This window comes from Budorcas taxicolor, chromosome Y (assembly GCF_023091745.1).
Source record: "Budorcas taxicolor isolate Tak-1 chromosome Y, Takin1.1, whole genome shotgun sequence".
Classification (NCBI taxonomy): domain Eukaryota; kingdom Metazoa; phylum Chordata; class Mammalia; order Artiodactyla; family Bovidae; genus Budorcas; species Budorcas taxicolor.
The window spans coordinates 11,245,268-11,250,852 of record NC_068936.1 but is presented as its reverse complement, the minus strand read 5'-3'; the positions used below and the strand labels follow the sequence as shown (position 1 = coordinate 11,250,852).

The window sequence follows — 5,585 nt, the reverse complement described above, 5'->3', positions numbered from 1 at the left end:
ACTAAACCCCCCTAACTGGCAACCCCAGGTCAAGGGAGAAAAGCCGAATTACACACCAGAGCAACATTATGCACGACTAAGCCACCGCAACTAGCAACCCCAAGTCAAGGGAGAAAAGCCAGTTTACATGCCGAGACAACTGTTCTGCACAGTAGCAGCCCCAAGGCAACGGGGGGAAAAAAAAAAGCCAAATTACTCACCAGAGCAACCTTCAGCCCTTCTAGCAGCTCCTTGTGGGAGGAAGAAAAAAAGTGATACCCACCAGAGCATCATTCCGCACAACTAGCAGCCCCAAACCAACAGAAAAAAGCCATATTACACACCAGAGCAACATTCTGCACGACTAAGCCCCTGCAAATAGCAGCCCCAAGCCAACGGAAAGAAACCCGAATTACACACCAGAGCAACATTCTGACGACTAAGCCCCCCCAACTGGCAGCCCCAAGCCAATGGAAAACAGCCGAATTTCATACCAGAGCAACATTCTGTACGACTAAGCCCCCGCAACAAGCAGCCCCAAGCCAACGGAAAAAAGAAGCCGGTTTACATGCCATAGCAGTAGTAAAGCGCACCAGCAGCCCCAAGGAAACGGGGGTGGGAGAGTCGAAATAAACAGCAAAACAACCTTCAGCCCTACTAGCAGCCCCAAGCGGAGGGAGAAAAGCCGCGTTACACAACAAAGCAGCATTCCACACAACTAGCAGCCCCAAACCTACGGAAACAATCCAAATTACACACCACAGCAACATTCTACGTGACTAAGGCCCCGCAACTAGCAGCCCCAAGCCAACGGAACAAAGCCGAATTACACACTAGAGCAACATTCTACACGACCAAGCCCTTGCAACAAGCAGCCCCAAGCCAACAGAGAAAAGCTGACTTTCACACCAGAGCAACATGCTGCATGACTAAGCCCTCACAACTAGCAACTGTAAGCCAACGGAAAAAAGCCGAATTTCACACCAGAGTAACATTCTGCATGACTAAACCCCGCAACAAGCCGCCCCAAGCCAATGGAAAAAAAAAAAAAAAAAGCCAGTTTACATGCCACAGCAGTAGTAAGGCGCACTAGCAGCCCCAAGGAAACGGAGTCGGTGGGCGGGGGGGAGGCGTTGGCGGAAAAGTCGAAATAGCAAAACAACCTTCAGCCCGACTAGCAGCCCCAAACCTACGGAAAAAATCCAAATTACACACCACAGCAACATTCTGCATGACTAAGGCCCTGCAACTAACAGCCCCAAGCCAATGGAAAAGAAGCCGAATTACACACCAGAGCAAAACAACATTCGGCCGGACTAGCAACCCCAAGTGGAGGAGGAAAAGACGTCTTACCCACCAAAGTAGCATTCCGCACAACTAGCAGCCCCAAGCCAAGGGAGAAAAGCCAGTTTACACAGCAAAGAAATAGTCTGGCGCACTAGCAGCCCCAAGGCAACGGAAAGAAAAAAAAAAAATTCGAATTACACACCAAAACAACATTCAGCCCAACTAGCACCCCCAAGTGGAGGAAGAAAAGTCGCGTTACCCGCCAAAACAGCATTCCACACAACTAGCAGCCCCAAGCCAACGGAAAAAAACCCGAATTACACATCAGAGCAACATTCTGCATGACTAAGCCTCCGCAACTAGCAGCCCCAAGCCAAAGGAGAAACACAAGTTTACACACCAAAGTAATAGCCCAGCGCACTAGCAGCCCCAAGGCAACGGGAAGAAAAAAACAAAAAGTCTAGTTACACACCTAAGCAACATTCAGCCAACTAGCAGCCCCACTCCAGTACTCTTGCCTGGAAAATCCCATGGACAGAGGAGTCTGGTAGGCTGTGGTCCATGGGGTCGGGAAGAGTCGGACACGACTGAGTGACTTCCCTTTCACTTTTCACTTTCATGCTTTGGAGAAAGAAATGGCAACCCACTCCAGTGTTCTTACCTGGAGAATCCCAGGGACAGGGGAGCCTGGTGGGCTGCCCCAAACCAATGGGAAAAAAGAAAGAAAAAAAAACGAATTACACACCGAATGCAACCAACATTCCGCCCTAGTAGCCATAAGCCTGTGGAGAAAAGTCCAGCCTTATATACCAAAGAAAAGTTACAATGGAAAAACAGCTTTCTCAGTCCCAGGGTAGGAGTATATGTCCAGTATATCCTCCCACAGCCAACATCCAGACATTTCAAACCCCCTTCTTTGCCCCACCCCCACTCCCACCCTCCCTCCTGTCCCCCAGCCCTCCATTCAGACAAAAGAACCCTCGAACTTCACCGGCTTTCCATTGCTACTTCAGGCACTGATTCTCCAAGGAATAAAAATTAAAGATACTTTTCAAGAAATAAACTAATAAGACTTTTAAGGGTAATGTACACACACACACGTATATACATACACTCAGCTACTAGCTCTTATGGGGAAAAGCCTGACAGGAAAATTCAGTCTGAGTTACCATTTTTCTCCAGTAAAATACTGATGCTATACCTATAAACATGTTCTTGTAAGGTGTAAATCCGGTTTTCCATCTTAAAATGCCTTTCTTTTGTTACCTTTCTTTTGTCTCGTTCTTCCGAACACGCAACACCAAACCTCCTCAGTCGACCACTAGCTAAACTAATGTTAAACGCAGCCCTGCCTCTTCCATCAAGAGCATAAGGAACCGGATGTATGGCGTGAGGAGACAAGCGTAAGGGACCTTTATGTATCGCGAGATGAACCGCAGAGACAGTACGGCGGGAAGAAAATACAGAGGCAGAGGAGGGGTAAATGGAGACCTTTGAGGGACAGTCTAAAAAAAATAAAAATAAAAAGAGCCAAATATTCTACTAGATTTACCAATCGCGTTAACTTAATCACTATAAAATACAGAAGAGAACTTTTACCATTACCTGTTTTTCATAATTTATTGCCGTCTCAAACGTCACCAATATCATCACTCTTGCATGGCATATTGTTTAATTGTGTGTGATTTTCCTTTTCCGTAATACAAAAGAAAAGTAAAAATAAGAAAAAATAATGAAAATATTTAAAATATTTAGGAGTTGAAAGCCTTAGTGTCTTTGCAGTAAACATATTTGGAACTTTGTCATTAAGCAAATACAGGTAATGTTTTACACTAAAAATCCCAAAAGTAACAAAATGAGGAGATCCACTACGGACAATTTCTGCAATTTCTGTCACCTCAGTTTCTGTATAATAAACACAATTTTCAGCTAATACATGTCTATACCTGAAAAAACTCTGCTGACAGACTATTTTTCCCTAATATAAAATTCTTCCTTCTAGGAGTTAACATGAAAAATCATATCTAACAGAAGAAAATGGACTTAATGAAGGACAGGACTAACACTTATTTTCCAAGGGTTTCTCTAGAATTTATCTATGTAGTTTATATAGCCATTTAATATATATACATAAATATTTATACATGTATATATATATTTATGCTTATGTAAGATTTCATATATACATATATATGTAAGTATATTAAATTTTACTATTCTTAAAAAGCAATACTATAGCTCCTTTTTCAGCGCTTATGTCTTATTTTAATACTGATGTCTACTAATCTTTATATTTCCCCAATCACAGAAATACTTAGAATTTCTTAGTAAGCTGTTATAAATAAGTAATACAGTGTGACTGGTTCTTCTAAAGTAGTGATTGATCTTTTTAATAATCTTCTTTAGTTGAATCCCTGGAGAAGGAAATGACAACCCATTTTGGTATTCTTGCCTGGAGAAGCCCATGGATAGAAGAGCACTGGGGCACTGGCAAGCTCCAATCCATGCAGTCTCAAAGAATGGGACAGAACTGAGCAAACATACTGTAGGTAAATGGGGCTTCTTTGATGACTCAGTGGAAAAGAATCTTCCTCCAGTACAGAAGACCTGAGTTTGATCCCTGGCTCAGAACAATCCCCTGGAGAAGGAAATGGCAACCCTCTCCAGTATTTTTGCCCAGAGAGTTTCACGGACAAGGAGCCTGGCAGGTTATAGGCCATGGAGTCGCAAAGAGCCAGAGACAACTAAGCAGTCAAGAACACGTAGGTAACAACTCAGTAGTGAAATCAGGCACCAAGGGTAAACACACCTTAATATATTTATATAAGATATAGTTTAGAAAATAATTTTTAGAGTAATGCTTACCAGTCTATTAGTATTAATGTCTTACTACAGAACCATTCTAATAGTATATGTCTATATTACTACATTCTTACTTGAAAGTTTTCCTATGGCTCTATTAGTATTAGTGATTACCTTTTTTCATTTCAACAGGTAAAATGGGCCCTTTGTTTTAATTTAATATCTCTTTTGGAAAGTAAATGTCATTGCTTAATTTTACTGATATTGCAGTAACTAATGTCACAAAACTTAAAACATGTAAGCAATTACAGTCAACTAATAATCAGATGATAATTAGTTCAAATAAAGAATTATGACATTAACCAATGAGAGTACACATTGGAAAAGCATTCCTGGAAATAAAGCATTATGATAGCTGCCATAAAAGGCATAAGAACATGCTCCAATGATTTAAAAAATGATTAATACACATGATTGTTATTTGTCACTTTCTGTATACTTATCAGAATAAATCAGCCATTTATTGTGATACAAAGATGTACACTGCAGTGCAGACACAGTGTCCCCTGCCCTGGGAATGCCTGGGTAGGAACTGGCGGCCAGGAGTGGAGCAGCTCAAAGGGGCCGGAGGCCAGTGGTGGGTAAGGGTTGCAGCTGGAGCCAGAGCCAAGATAGAGAAGCTACTGAGTCCTTCATGATGAAATATTGGGAAACGCCTCTTTCTCTGCTTTGTGTAGTTGATAGTTTGGATAGTGAAGCGATGGCTGAATGTCAAAACCTTTCGGCAGGACCTTGCAAGGGGAATCAGACTCTGTCTGGGGAATTTGTACTGTCTCAAAGTTGGATGCTTGAATTCAACAAAAGAGGGAGGAGCAGCATCAAAAAGGGGCAGGCAGTAACCTGGCTCAGAGAGAAGACCAGAGCACAGAGAGGAAGCAGGAAAGTGAGCCACATGTTGTTGGGAGAACTTTTCACTGCTGCACTTGTGATGATGGAGTTTTCTGATTCAGTCTCCTCTTGTTTTATGAACTTTTTAATCCTGTGTTTCAGTCAGTAGTGGCCCATATTATTGGTAATCCATCTCTACATGGAGATTTTTGGTCATGGCTGAAGTTCTTCTTCAGGGCAATTATCTGATCGCTCTCTGTGCTCCCCCTCTTCATTCTTAGCAATCTTGTCAACATAATTTGGTTCCAGGATTTAGCTGACCTGGCATTTGAGGTGTCAAGGAGGGAACCTCACCCATTCTCTAACAGCAGAATTACTGCTGATGTGCTCTTTAGCCTTTCACTGTAATCGCTCTTCCTCCTCCAGGATATGTTTGTCAGCCTTTTTACCCTTCATTTTGGCCAGTTGCTTAGTCTCCTGCATACATCTCTTCTCTGTTCACTTCTGTACCCATTATATTGCTTTGAAAATTGTTGGTTCAGTAAAGGAATTGGAATGCACCAGCGATATCAGCATAGAAAGAAACTGGCCTTACTACTTTGGATTTGGTTTACCCCTGGGTTTCCAAT

The 5,585-nt window shown here is 42.5% G+C and overlaps 1 pseudogene; it reads left to right on the top strand.

Moving 5' to 3' along the window:
• Positions 1 to 4,604: 4,604 nt before the first annotated feature.
• LOC128071009 (etoposide-induced protein 2.4 homolog) lies at positions 4,605 to 5,364 on the top strand (annotated as a pseudogene).
• Positions 5,365 to 5,585: the final 221 nt, after the last annotated feature.